We start from the raw sequence: 15,949 nt of genomic DNA on the forward strand, positions 1-15,949 counted from the left end.
TTTTCTATAAACTGAGGGGATTGTAATCTCCTCCAGACTCTGGCCACTCTTTTATTTGATTAGTGGCTATTCCTTAAAAGTCCTTCTTAACCCTAAATATCTAGAGCTTGAAGTGACCTTAGAGGACCTGGTTTGAGCCTTATTTTTTTAATTAACTCAAGGAGGTTAAGTCATTTATCCAAACTTATAGAGGCATTTAAGTTATCAATTTATTATAGAGATGATACCTTCTTCTTCTCTGGATACTAGACAGGCATGAAGTAGAGGCTCAATATATAAAATGAAGAGAATGCATGTTGATAGATGTTAAATAGAATCAGACTAGGTTAAATGAAATAAAAAATGAACTGGAGCTACTTTACAAATATCAGGGGACATCTCTCAGCTATAAGAGATAGAGACATCCAGCACATTTGGAATCCAAGCTTTCAAAAGTTGAATTATTTAGTCTCTATTTTTTCTGGTCCTTGTGAATTCATAGACAAATTCTAGAGCTAGAAAGGATCTTAGAAATTATCTTGCCTAATTGTCTTATTTCAGAAGTGAGGAAACTGAGGCCTAATGGGTGAAGTACTTAGCTCAATGTCACACAAATTTAGATAAAGGTAGTGCCCTATTAACTTTTGGTCTGATGCTTTCTATAATAAAGACCAATAGCTTGGGGGGGTGGGGGTGGGGAGGCTAACACTTAAATGAATGAATGAAAAAAAACTTACTATGTGTCCAATACTGTGCTAATCATTAGGGATATAAAAACAAAATGAAATATATTCCTTGCTCAAGGAGCATAAATTCTAAAGTAGGAGACAATTTTCTACTTCCTCCCCATAATAGTGGCCAGGATAGGTCACTTGGATACTAAAAGCTATAAGGATAGTAATTAGGGCTTTGGTGGGGAAGTGGATTGATAGGAAAAATAACAAAGCTGATATGAGCATAGTTAATAATAGCAGAACTGGAGAGAAAAAGGATGGGAAAGAAAGAAGTTAATACATTATAGCAAGATAATTGTTTTTGTTGTTGTAATTATTTGGGAGTTGACTTTTTTTTTTTTGCTTGACTGATTCTTGATGTCTCATGAAGTCATTTATTTCCATTTGTTTAGTTCTGATTTTTAGTGAATTATTTTCATTTACTTTTTTTACTTTGTTTTGTATTTGTCCAGTTGTATTTTAAAATGAGTTGTTTTGCTATATGGATTTTTTTTCCCATTTCACAAATTCTGTTTTTTAAGGAGTTATTTTCCTTTTCCATTTTGTAAAATATCATTACATTATTTAACCCTGAGCAATCACTTCATCTGTGAAAGCTCCAGTGTTACCTGATATTTCACACTGCCAGTCTCTCCTGATTCCCAGGGCTCCAGAGTATCTCTGGCCACTGATCTTTGCAGCGTCAACTAATTCTACCTGGCTCGCCTCCTCTGAGGCCTTCAGAGATCTCTGGCCATGATTTCTTGAATCATAGTTTAATAATCAATAGCGCGCTCACTCACGAACAGCCATGTGCAAACTTAAAGCCTTTATTAAACTTGCTGATATAAGGCCCTGACTTGTTATGTCCCTAGTGAACACCTGGTCTGAAGACCCATGTGTTCACTATCAAGCTCCTTACCTCTCTTGGCTATCCATCCACTCAGCTTAGCCACCTCTAGATAAAGAGAGTGACCTGCTGCTTGCAGTGGGCTTAAAAAGGGTCTGTGAGGTCACACACACAGCCAATCAGTGAGAAAGAGCCATCACCCATTACGCAGCTATCTTGATATGGCCAGGATCCTGCTATGAGGTAGTTCTTAACCACAGAAATTACTTTAGGACCACTCAAACCTCCTGTTGCACTGTGGTCGCCCATTTAAAGGACTCTTACACCATTCCACAAATTCTGTTTTTCAGGGATTTGTTTTCTTTTTCCATTTTGTCTATTCTATTTTTTAAGGGGTTATATGTTTCTTTTACTAAATCTATTTTGAAGTGAATTTTCTTCAGATAATTTCTGTGTTTCTAAACTCTCTTGTAAAGTTCTCATTTCCTTTCCCCATTTTTCTTCCAGCTCTCTTTTGAGATCCTTTTTAATTTCTTTGAGGAGAGTGTTGTGTGATGGGGATCAATTTATATCACTCTCTGGGGCTTCATCTGGAGATGATCTGCTTTTAGTCTCCTCAGGGTCTGAAATCTGTTTTTTTCTTTCACCATAAAAACTATCTATGGTCAGAATTCTTTTTAAATTTTCATTCATTTTTTTTAAAGTTGAGATCTGCTTTTAGGGCAAGGGGGGTTGTCCAAGCTTCCTCTACAAGCAGCAGTGGTTGCATTGACTTACTTCAGATGCTGACTGGTCATAGCCAGGTCCCATGATATTCTGGTGTTTTGGAGTTCACTCTTTACTTTTTGTGTCTGTGTTGGATGTTTTATAACTTCTCTGCTGATCTACTAAACTTGCAGCCAGGGCAGAATAGCCAGCACTGTGGTAGAGTCCTCCCTGAAGACTCTCAGCTCTGTGGAGCCCCCATTGCCCGGGGTCTGTGCTGCCTCCACTGGTGTTAGGCCTGCTTGCACTTAGCCTGTCTCCCTCTATGCCCAATTGAAACAGACCTTTTCTGATGAGCTTAGAAATTATCTTCTGCTGATAATTTGTTGCACTCCCAATATTTGTGGGTTCTGCTGGTCCAGAGCTGGTTCAGAGGCTAGATTTGGTAATCAGTGTGAGGATTGCGGGAAGAGGTCAGAAAGAAATGTGTGTCATCTGTCATCTTGGCTCCTCTTCTTTTTTTTTTTTTTTTTGGTAAGGTAATTGTTGAGATTTTTCAAAAGATGGACAGAAAGCCTAGATGAGTCTTTCTTAATCTTGTGGCCATAAGGAAAGGTAGGGGCCCAGGACAGAAGCTTCTCCAGGTTTTCCCAAAAATTGGGAAGATTGTGAAGAATAGAGCTGGGAGTGGACACTTGATTCAGACCTTTAAAATTGTTACTCTTATGACTTTCTTTGCTCACTTCCAACACCTGTAATATCCTTCATTCTTCTCTTTGAATCCAATTATCTTTCCACAAACACCCCAAGTCCTACTTCTTCCATTCATTTTTATAATATACATTGGCTTTTATAATATACATTGACATCTTCCTCTCTTCCTCTTATGAATAGGTATAATATTTATTAATAGTTGTTACTCATAGATCATAGAATATTATAGTTATCAGTGTGCTGGTAAAATGTTAACAAAATGTTAAATCTTTAAAAATAAAATTATGAAGAACACAAATTTTAATTGTGTTAATTTAATTAACAAATTTTAAATTTAACCTGCATTATCAACATTTTCTCCATCACTTTATTAAGTCTAGAAAGTCAATAAAACAATAAATTAAATCCTAGTTTGTAGCATTTGCTAGTTTCTGAGGTGTAAATGCTCTCATTGAACTTTTAAAAATCAGCTTCTTTGAATTGATTTGAGCTGGCTCCAACACACCCCCTGGATATACTTGAAGGAAACTTAAATACTGGCCAGATACTTCTCTGAGCTGAAGACATGGGCATGGGAACAAATAGAAACTGCTAGAATAACTGATGAATCCACAAAGTATGATTTCTGATGTGAAATGAAATTCCACTAATCCTATGAATATACTGTAAACTAAACTAGCTCATTCAAAAGGTGACTGGCATCTGTTTAACCTAGAGTGGTACACTTGAAAAAGGCTCCAGTTCACTTCATGTTTTCTTAAAATAAAACAAGATTATTCTACCATTGGTATGTATGGTCTCTTAGACCTAGCCTGTAGCTCTGAACATAATTGTTTTCCTGTGACTATTGTTTTGTATTGCTTTTACAGAGACCTCTGAATAATTGGTAAATCTAGTTAGTAATGTATCCTTGTCTATATTTCTTATGTCACTGTTGATTTGTATATTATCAATAAATCCTATAATTAGATTTTTCTGTTTTTTAAATCAACTGTTTATCAAGTTCTTGTCATGAATAAGGCACCATACTAGATACTTTAGGGTTCCAAAGATGAAAAATGTTATTACCTGCAGTCAAGAAATTATGACATATACATAAATATAATGTAAGGTAAAATGTAATCAAGATAAAAGTGAGATTCAAAATGCTCTAAAAATAATTTAAGTCACTGAGCCTCAGTGATCTTATAGCCACAAACTTGTAGAGGGAATATTTAAAACCAGCTCTTTCTTATTCCAAGTCCAGTGTTCTCTCCACCAAACCATATTACTGCCTTATCAAGGACAGGCTTTATGAAGAAAAAGTACACTAAATATGGCTGAGACAAAATACGAATAATTTCAACAGGCAGAAATGAGGAAATAGTTTTAAAGCATGAGGTAAAGTCTACCCAAAGGTCATTGCAGTGCAGAACAAGAACAAGATTCTGGAAGCAGCTCCTCATCCAGTTTGACTAGAATGTAGACTATGAGTGCATGAAGGGAAATAATGTGAAAAGTAGGTCATACATTGTCAGATGTGAAGGTGCCTAAATACAAGGAAAAGGAATTTTTATTTTATCATAGAGATAATAGCTACCCACTAGTGTTTTTTAAGCAGTAAAACAGCATGATCAGACCTGTACATTAAGAAGATTATTTGACAGTCTTGCAAATTATGGTTGTGAGAGCAAAATAAATAGCTATGATAGAAACATTTATTTTTCAAAATCTGCTCCCCTTTCCCTCAATCAAAGAAAGATACAATTCCATTTCTTTGTCTTCAAAGTGTAAACAGTCTGTTGAACAAGTGAGGAAAGTACCAGGGGAATAGATATCTATTGCTTTCTTTACTGGGAAGCAGCATAGACATATGGCAGCTGACAAATAAATGGAGTAGATGACAGACCCTCTTCTTTACTAGAATTTGCCTTGCACATTGAGAAGATTATCAGGTGCTTGGATATCTCCAGAGACACACTCAGAAGTCAGGAGCTAGTAACTACACTAGCTGCTAAGTGATATAAGCGCCTAGAATCTTTCTGGGTCTTATTTCACCACCTGCCTTGCTTTACTCCAAAGTATTGTGCCCCTGGGTCTCCTGTTTGGATTCTGGGAAATGATTTTTGGGTCAGTCCACCATAATATTCTGCCTTATGTCCCTCTCATCCTCCCACCATGCCTTTCCTTCTAGCTAACTAACTCTTTTAGGGTGCTTTTAGGATTTAGCCTGCCATTAAGAGCAGACCCCAACCTGTCTTTCTCCTGTCTACTCCCTCTACTAGGGAACTTGCCCTTTCTATCATTAATTATTAAAACCCCTTCATTGTGTGTGGGATGCAAAGATTTTAACTCAAATTGACTGCTCAAAGGCATGGAATAACAATTTCTTTATTTTGATTCACCAGAAAGTCTGGAGCAAGGAAAGCCAATTTTACAGAACTAAGGAGTATAGTTATATAGTCAAGATTTACAGAAACTATTCACCCACCCATCTCGTATTAATCCCTTTAAAATCATTGGCCAACTCAATCTTTATTCCTTATTTTTCTTTGGAATACAGATGGGCTTTTTGTGGTAGGGGGTTCTTGGTTAAACAATAAATGTTTCAAAATGTTATTAAGAAAAAGTGATCTGTTTTGCTTCAAAGGTTAGTAATCAATTAAGCAAGAGGTATTAAAGGTTTCTAAATGACTGAACTAGTAACTAAGGGGATTTGGTCTGTTTCAAATTTCAATCAATCAGATAGAGATAGTTTGGAGACTTTTTAGATATCTCCAGGCCATTAAACAATTGGTCAGGTTTTTTTCTCTAAGCAGTTAAACAAAGGTCAAAAGGATTACCTTTTGTATTTTCTGCTGTATTTCTAGCAGTATTTTCTGCTGGAAGAGTAAACCTTTGTTCTTCTCCCAGAGCCTTAATAATTAATCAAATCAAATGCTGAGTTTATACACTACCCAAGGTTATTGTTCTGAGAAGTCCTCAGTTTCCCATTTCACTTACTTGCTAATATATGCCCTCCCACTCTATTTCATTTTTACCATTTCTGGTGTATGTTGTATCCCTCTCTTCTCTTCTCTTTCCTCTTTCCTTTCCCATTTCTCTGTCCACATAAGGTATTATACCCTTACCCCGGGTTCTCTGCCTAAAAGAAAGTAAAATTTCACTCTTGAAATCTAACAAGATATCTTGGGATTTACTGCTTTAAATCCCAATCACACAGGCTCTCTCTCATTGATTGACCAGCAATAGGCTCCAGGCCAAGCCACTTTTGATCATTATTTTTATCCTGATTTTCTCAAAGTGAATGTAAATAGCAATTGTTTCTGTTTTGGTCAGAAACCCGGAGGGTCCTCCCCTCCCAGATTTATTTATTTATTTATTGACTAGGTAAAAGCCTCATTGGTTGGGCATTGCCTCAATCAGTCTGAGACTTCTTAAAGTCAGCTTAAAAAGGCCAATGTCTCTCACTTCATTGGGGCGAACTTCAGTCATCCAGATATAGATCTGGCCAGTGGACCCAGATGGTTCTGGAGAAAGTGAGGCTGGTGACTTTGCACAGCTTAACCTCACTTTAATCCAATTCACTTGTGTATAAGATTGTAAAGACCAAAAAAAAAAAAAAAAAAAAATCAGAGATTCTCAAGATAAGACAAAAGCAAAAAAGGATTTATTATGATCTCACAAGAAAGGGCAACTTCCAACAGATTATGTTGTCAACAAAAGAATGCAAAGCACAAACTGCAAAACACAAGATTAAATAGACCAGAAGTCCACACTACACCCCTAAACACTCTAAACATGGAAGTCTATTCCCAAAACAAGCAAAAGAATATTAGTAAATAACAAACTCTTAATTTAAATTTCCCTAGAGAACTGCTATAAGTAGATAATCTTGGATGAAAGAATTCTTTTACATGAATTCCCAAAGCCATCATCACCTTTAAAAGAAATACTTAAATGCTAATTAAGAGGTGTTGGTGTGTGTGTGGGGGAAACAGGAAGAGAAATGTTCATCTAAGATAATCGAACATCTGCAGTTTTTTAGCTATATTTCAACTTGTTATTGCAAAGTCTTAAGGCTATATTCCCATGAGAGATCTTTATTCAGTTTATCTCATACAATCCTCCTCTTTAAATAAAGAGGAGTATAATAAAGGAAAATAAATATTATCTTTTGAATACTTCTCACACCATTCTTGATACATTTACCCAAACACCTTGTTCTCAGTCTCCAAATCCCCTGGGTCTGGTTTGTCCTTTTTCTCTCCTGGGGTCCATCCTCATCAGGAACCAAAGAATGAGTTTCAGTTTGATTCCTTGGTCCTACCCTCTAAAGATCCAAGTCTAACTGGACCACCCCTTCAAGTTTGTTCAGTCTTTCCTCTGAAAATCCTAGTAATGTCCTGGAGGTACAAAACCTACTTATTTTTAGCTGCTACCTTCCCTTGGGTCAGTCCACTCAGCACTCTGCCCTGTGGAATTTTTTTCTTCCCCCTTGCCACATGGTATCTCCCCTAACTCTGCTTTGCTTCGCAGCTCCACTTCTCCTCCTTACAGCTAACATTTTTAGGGTACTAAGTGCCTTTCAGGATTTAACCTGCCAACTAAGGGCATGCTCCAATCTCCTGGGGGTATTACTCCCTTTCTAGTGGAAAACTGTGAGTTCCACTGGGTAAGTTATCTTTCATATATTCTCCCATCTCTATTTCATATTTACCATCCCTTCATTTTGTTTGTAACCTATTCCCCTAAATAAATTATCTACCTTTTGTCATAGAAAAGGGCCATTGTGAATTATTCACATGACCGAACCCCAACTTTTGGTGCCTGTCATCATTTGGTGACAGACCCCACACCATAGCTCACATCAGTGAGGACATGTCTGGAATGGGACATGGGCCAATTTTCTGATGGTTTTGGCAATTTCCTTTACTACCTATCCATTAATATCAATTTTCACATAGCAAAAATTTCATTTCCCACAAACTCTATCTTCTTCAGCCAAAAAGTAGTCTAATACTAATCTATGCTGGAGTGCTGCTTCTCTAGTTTAAATGGCCCTGTCTGCTAACAATGGCCCTGTCTTTGTTGCCTGGTTAATAATTGTTTCAGCCATGGTTTGAAGTCTAATGAGCCTATTCAGCATAAAAATTGGGGTTCTGTATCCAACTCCCATCGAGAGCCATTTGTGTCCCCACTAATAAGAGTAACTTCACAAATAAAGATGCCCCAGCAACAACAGAAATGCTAAAAGAAACAGATATATGCAGTTAGAAACAGATAAAAGACTAGGCCAAATATTCAATTACTTATTTAGGATATAATGACCACATATTATCAGATAGGAAACTGCAAGATCTTACTTACTTGAATTGTGCTCAAAGCTCCTTCTGAACACTTGCCCTCATTATAGAAATTGGCCATAAGAGGAAAAAGTAGGGATATGATTATAATCAATAACTGGTCCTTCAGGCCTCAGCCTGAGAGCACATCCATGAAAGGATAAAGCATCCTTAGCTAATTGTATGCAGTAACAATTCTACATTATATCTAGACTCAGGAAGTCAGGTGGTTTCTTATTCAAAGGAACACCATTAGGAAACTGAGTCAGAAGGATCCCATCTTAAGCAGGGGCCAAGGTTGTCCTCCCAACTCTTGCCCAAATACTAACTCCCATCTGTAATTCAGGATCACATTTCTCTGAGTTATTTGTGACATATTCCTTTCAGATGATGGATTACTGGCTTGATAATTCATCTGACAATCATTTCTGAATTCAGAACTCCAAATAATGTTACCTACAGTCCAAAGAAATTTTATCTTAAAAAAGAAGTCTCCTTACTCAAAGCTTCAGGTGATTTTAACTCTCAAGGATCACATATCCTAAATAAATATCAACTATAACAGTAAGAGATTCATCCTAGAAAGTTCACAGCCTACCTACATATCTAAGTAGACAGGTTTTAAATTCACACAAATCATTTTGCTTTAAGATGCTCAATAACCAATCTATATCAAAACATGTTCAGGTGTTAACCGTGTTCAAAGGGACAAAGACATAGACCACTGTTCTCAGAATCTCCCCAAACAATGGGAACAACTTTAAAATGACTTAATACAACCAATTACATCTTACATAGAATACAGAATACACTACCCTAATTTCACATTAAAGAACCCTATCAGAATTAACATTAATAATTTCTTTATCCTAAAAAATGTTAATTCAAATTCCTCCAATCAAGAAGTCCCTATTCTAGAAATATAAATAACTGGTATTAAAAATTCCTCTAAGCACAATTAATCTCCTCTCCCATCAAAACATTCCTAATTGCAAAGTCAATTTTAGAAGTTATAAATTGTCCTTAATAGTCCATTTTTGAGGTTCTTCCACAGGTCCTTTAAATCTGGTATTCTCAGCCTCCAGACTGCAGTCCCAGTTATCTGTAACATCTGGTAAGGTCCTTCCCACTCTGCTTTTTCCAGGATTTAGTAAGAGCTCACTCTCCTTGAACTGCAAACTCTAGAGATGTTGACTGAGTCAGCAGTCCTAAGGGCTAAAACTGTTAGTATATAATTTCTTAAAAACTTATCCTGGATTTCAATGTCTTTCTTTCTTCCCAAATAAACCAATCTCAAATGGGGAAAGTCCCATATCACTTTTGGGAACAGTTCTGATTCTTTAACAAAGAAATAAGCAAACATTTGGTGTAAGGCAATTTAGTCTCTAACATCATTTTAGTAATTCATTTCTTAAAATCTGATTCATTCTTTCCACTTTCCCTGATAAGGGCAGATGTGCTGGTGTGTGTAATTGCCACTCAAATTGCAATTTTTCCCCATTGTTTCTTATAAAATCTCAGAAGTAAAATATGATCCTTTATCAGAATCAATAGTCTCTACCAATCCATATTTAGATACAATTTGTTCCAATGTTATTCTACTAACCCCTCTTAAAGCAGCAGAGGTCAGGGGAAAGCTACCATCCATCCCCACTGGTATCATTTCATTAAATTCTAACTTGAATATTTTGGAATCAGGCTCCTGCTCCTCATGGGGACACATCCTCAATACCTTAATCTTTAGACATATTACACACCTTTCAGATAAAATTTATTTTGCAATTACATATATCCCTATATACCAGATTTTCTTGTTTTTACTTCTTTGTTAAAGGGAGAAAGCAAGACAAACCTTAAGATTCAGAATATAAGTAATATCTAAATAACTTTAGACCAGATTTCATAAAATTCAAACCACATATCCAGCTGGACTGATAAATTGTTAAAGCACAGTTCATACAATTTTTACAAATTACAACATGCAATGTACAAATTAAAACATACAATTTAGCAAGCAACATAGTAGTTTAAATATATTTTATCTAATTAGGAGATACAAACATGTGATTTCTTTAATTAAGTTACCCGAGAACCAAAAATTTTAACTTAAAATCAAATCAAATACAGATTTAAATTTCTAGTGTGCATATATATAATAGTGTACATATTTTTCTAAAATCTTATGCCAGAATAAACAAAATCACAATCTTAGCACGCACTAGTTAATAGTAATTATTTCATACAATTTTCAGAATCAGAATTCCAATTTAAAAATGCAAACACAGTCCCAGAATTTAAGGTGGCAGAAAACTGTCCTTTCAAGTCTGTCTCCAGAGCTTTAAGAAATTGGCGGGGGAGAGGGTCAGAGAAATTTGGACCTAGATGTCTGGCTGCAGGCCTGTGGCCCAGTGACTAGACCAAAAATGCTAGGGGACCATGTTGAAGATGTTGGGGCACCAGTGCAAAACCTCAGAAGAATTCTGGCCTGCCAGGGACACCAGCCTACTCAGGACAGATTCCACAAGCCTGAGAAACTTGGAAAATCCCATAGAAGGTGATTTTTCCTTTTGCAGTTTTTCTATAGTCCTTAAGTTCATTTTGCCTTAAGAAGGCTTTTAAATTAGGCCTACTTAAAAATACAATAGACTAACTCAATTTAGCTGACTGAGAGATAGTGCCAAGCAACTTAAAACTTAGTCTCAAAACCCCTAAAATCTGTCAAAATGTTTTGAAGCAGTTCTATAACTTTAACTATTGCTGCAGACTCAAATTGGCCAGTCTTAAAGGTCCACAGAAAGGTCAGTTTTTTTTCTTTTTGTTATGGAAGTTAAAAACTTTTCCCATCTCAGAACACAAACTGTTTTTCTAAATCATTCAAGCTCCTGTTCCCAGCCCCATCTAGAGGAGTTCTGGATCTGAAGCCTCAGGAGCCCTGTGGGCTAGGTATTGAAGGGTCCCTTGAATTTACACCCAGTTCTTGGGGAATCAGTTCCTCCAAGCTAGCTAATTAGGGCACCTGCCCAAACAAAACAACAGTATCCCTATACATTTGGGTATTTCATCCCAATTCTTTCGAAAGAGCTGTCTTTCTGGGACATTAGTTTGTTGTTGGTGGTTTTTCAAGAGCCAGATATCTTCATTTTTCAAGGTTCACAGCATTTTATTCTCTTTATGGAGGACTTACCCAATTTTATCAAAGGAAAATAGGATAATCTTCTGGACTTGAACTGCTTAGAATTTTCCCAACTTCTTTTTAAAAAAATTTTTTTTTATTATTATAGCTTTTTATTTACAAGATATATGCATGGGTAATTTTTTCAGCATTGACTCTTGCAAAACCTTATGTTCCAATTTTTCCCCTTCCCCACTCCTCCCCCAGATGGCAGGTAGACCAATATATGTTAAATATGTTAAAGTATATGTTAAACACAATATATGTGTACATATCCATACAGTTTTTTTGATGCACAAGAAAAATTGGATTTAGAAATAAGGTAAAAATAATCTAATGCAAGCAGACAAAATTCAACATTACCCAAAAGTAATTGGAAACTAAATAATCTCATCCTAAAGAATGAATGGCAGCTCCAGCCATCCCCCAGAAGCCAGATCCCATCAGCTTGACATAGCTCTTCTAGAACAACTCTAATTCACAGTTTGGAGCCCCATGGGGTTCAGACAGTATACAAAACAGGAAAATGTAAAAGTATTGACTAAAATGACATAAGAACAAATATTCCCCTATAAACCAGGAGTAAATTTTCCCATAATTATATAGAGAATGAGGGGCATCAATTCTGTACAATAGTAAAGGTTCATATGTAAGGAATTAAAAAAAAAAATAAAACTGGACAACTTACCAAAAAAAAAAAGAATGAATGGGTGAAACAGCAAATCATAGACACAATTAATAATTTCACCCAAGAGAATGACAACAATGAGACAACGTACCAAAATTTGTGGGATACAGCCAAAGCAGTAATAAGGGGATATTTTATATCTCTAGAGGCTTACTTGAATAAAATAGAAAAAGAGAAGATCAATGAATTGGGCTTGCAACTTAAAAAGCTAGAAAAAGAGCAAATTAAAAAGCCCCAATCAAATATTAAACTTGAAATTCTAAAATTAAAAGGAGAAATTAATAAAATTGAAAGTAAAAAATCCTATTGAATTAATACATAAAAATAAGAGTTGGTTTTATGAAAAAACCAACAAAATAGATAAATCTTTGGAAAATTTGATTAGAAAAAGGAAAATCAAATTGTTAGTCTTAAAAATGAAAAGAGAGAACTTTTCACCAATGAAGAGGAAATTAGAGCAATAATTAGGAGTTACTTTGCCTAACTTTATGCCAATAAATTTGATAACCTAAATGAAATGGATGACTACCTTCAAAAATATAGGCTTTCCAGATTAACAGAGGAAGAAGTAAATTGTTTAAATAGTCCCATTTTAGAAAAAGAAATAGAACAAGCTATTAATCAAGTCTCTAAGAAAAAAATCCCAGGATCAGATGGATTTACCTGTGAATTCTACTGAACATTTAAAGAACAGTTTTGGGGTCTCTTTCAGATGTTTGATGAACTCTTTCAATGGCTATTTTGACTTCTGATTCTAATACATCTGGGCAGTTCTCTTTGATGATTTCCTGAAAAATAGTGTCCAGGCTCTTTTTTTATCATTGTTTTCAGGGAGCCCAATAATCCTTAGATTATCTATCCTAGATCTATTTTCCAGGTCTGTTGTTTTTCCAAGTAGATATTTAACATTTTTTCTAATTTTTCTTTTTTAGGTTTTGTTTGACTTATTCTTGATGTCTCAACAAATCATTCATTTCCAGTTGTTCAGTTCTGATTTTTAATGAGTTATTTTCCTCATTAATTTTTTTTTACTTTGTTTTGTGCACGTTCAATTGAGTTTTTAAATGAGTTGTTTTGCTCTATGGAATTTTTTTCCATTTCACAATTTTTAAAAATTAGTTATTTTCTTTTTCCAATTCACAAATCCTATTTTCTTGGGAGTTCTTTATCTTTTCCAATTCACAAATTCTGTTTCCCTGGGAGTTTTTTACCTTTTCCATTTCACAGTTCAGGAAATTGTTTTCTTTTTCAAATTTTTCTTTTAGTGAGTTATATGCCTTTTCCATACTCTCTTGCAGAGCTTCTCTTTCCTTTCCCCATTTTATTTTTAGCTGTCTTTTAAGATCTTTTATAATTTCTTCTGGGAAAGCCTTGTGTGAAGGGGATCAGGTTATATCACCCTTTGGAGTTTTGTCTACAGACTGTCTGCTATTAGTCTCCTTGGGGTTAGAAATATGCTCTCTTTCTTTATAGAAGCTATCTAATTAGAACTCACTTGGCTTTTTTTATTAATTTTTTAAAAAGACCTTAGGGTCTGCCTTCAGTGCAAGGAGGTTCTCAGCTTCTTTTACAGAACAGGGACAGATAGACAGTGGCTGTCCTGCAAATGGGCTGTGAAGAGCAGCAGCACAGAAGTGTGACTGCCCTAGGCAGAACCCCGCACTGCGGAATGTGACCACGCTGTGGTTGTGCTGAGTTACTCCCGGTGCTGGCTGGGTGTGGCCAGATCCTGTGAAACTCTGGTGTTTTGGGGTACACTCTACCTTTGGTGTTTGTGTAACTTCTCCGCTGACCTACTGCTTTGCAACCAAAGCAGAGCAGCCAACCTGTGGTAGAGTCCTCCCTGCAAATTCTCAGCTCGTGAAGACTGCACCCTGCCCCCGTCCACTCAGTGTGCACTGGCCTCCGGCTTCTGCCTCTCTGCCTGTGCTGGCCTCCTCCCACCCATCAAGACTGACCTTTTCTGGCAATTTTCCAAGTTATCTTTGGCTGGTAATTTGTTGTACTCCCAATATTGATTGATTTTACCAGTCAAGAACTATTTTTGAGGCTGAATTTGGTAATTAGTAAGTGAAGGTAGAAGGGAGCACAGAATGAAGCATCTGTCCTCTCTGCCATCTTGGCTCTGCTGAATTTTCCCAATTTCAAAGGAAGTTGGAAGCCGTAAATTCTCTCATTCCCAATTCTAGTCACCCAGTTGGCTGAAGAGTTCTTGGCAGAGGGAAAGTATGGAGGACTCATCTGATCTTACCAAGGGAAATGGGCTTTTCCCAAGGTTCAAAGTATCTTATCCTCCTTTTCTCTCCTACCACTCACCAGCTGCTCACCTACCTGAGCTAGTTACAATTTAAATGACTGATTACAAACTTTTTCCATTGCCTTGTCTCCTGAGCTGAATTAGTCCTCTATCTTTGCTAACCCACTTCTATTTTTGCTTTCTTTGTGTTTGTTTTTAGGAATTCATCCCATCAGAGTGGGAGTTCACCAAGCTAAGTCCAAGGACCCCTGGAGAACTCTTCAGAAGACACCTGCTCAAGGATTCAGTGTTAAAGAGATCCCTCATGAGCAGGAAATACTTTGGAACAAACCCCCAAACTGTGTGCGACAATAATGACCACAAAACAATCAGAGACTCTTGAGGTAAGAAAAAGACAAAAAGGGTTTTATTATGATCTCACAACAAAGGGCAACTCCCAACAGACAAGGTGTTGTCAGTAAAGAAGAGCAAAGCACAAACTGCAAAACACAAGATTAAATAGATTAGAAGCCTCTCTTCCCAACACTCTAAACATGGGAGTCTATCCCAGAAACAAAAGAATATTAGTATATAACAAACTCTTATTTTAAATTTCTCTAGAGAACTGCTAAATAAGCAAATATTCTTGGATGAGAGAATTCTGTTACATGAATGCTTTCATCATCACCTTTAAAAGAAGTATTTAAATGCTAATTAAGAGGTGGGGAAAAACAGCAGAGAAAATGTTCATCCAAGACAATTGAACATTTGCAACTTTTTAGTTATAGTTTAACTTATAATTGCAAAGTCTCAAGGCCATATTCTCATGAGAGTTCTTCACTCAATCTATCCCATACACTAGTATGTCATGACATCACTTTCCTGATGTCATGGTCCTTTTCTATAATGAAGGACAAAGAAGATGGAGAGGCACTAAAAAGTAAGATGGAAATAGTGTATACTGCTAAACTGGGAGTCAGAAAGACCTGAGTTCAAATACTACTTAAAATTATTTATTACTTATTAGTTGTTGGACTAACAAGTCACTAAGCTTTCTGTCTTTTAATTTCCTACTGGTTGGTTGGTTTTTGTCCTTAGTTCTTGAAGAAGACCAAAATGACATCACCATGTTAGAGTCAAGTTTACAGTGTGTCCAACTGTGGCTGATCAGACCATTAGAAGCTCCAAATGCTCTGCCACAGGTTGGACACAAATAGTACCTGGGAACATTTGGGGTGACTTCTCTAGATTTGTGCATCTCATGTTTCTTCTGAACTAATTCAATTCTGCTTTGCTCAAAGACCACAGAACCTTTTTTGATGAGGGCACAGCTGGGTGGAGCTGTGCCAATTGTTTTCCCAAGTCATACAATAGATTCTAAAGTTTTTAAGAGATACCTTGAGAGTGTCCTTGTATTGCTTTTTCTGACCACCTTTTGAGTGCCTTTCCTGTGTGAGTTCTGTGTGGGAAAAGGTGAAGAACTTACAGATTAAGCACATATTGATCAGAAACTATTAGCTAAAGTAGATCAAGCCTATAGAGCCCCAGTCATGTGATTTTAGATAAGG

This window comes from Sarcophilus harrisii, chromosome 2 (assembly GCF_902635505.1).
Source record: "Sarcophilus harrisii chromosome 2, mSarHar1.11, whole genome shotgun sequence".
Taxonomy (NCBI): Eukaryota; Metazoa; Chordata; class Mammalia; order Dasyuromorphia; family Dasyuridae; genus Sarcophilus; species Sarcophilus harrisii.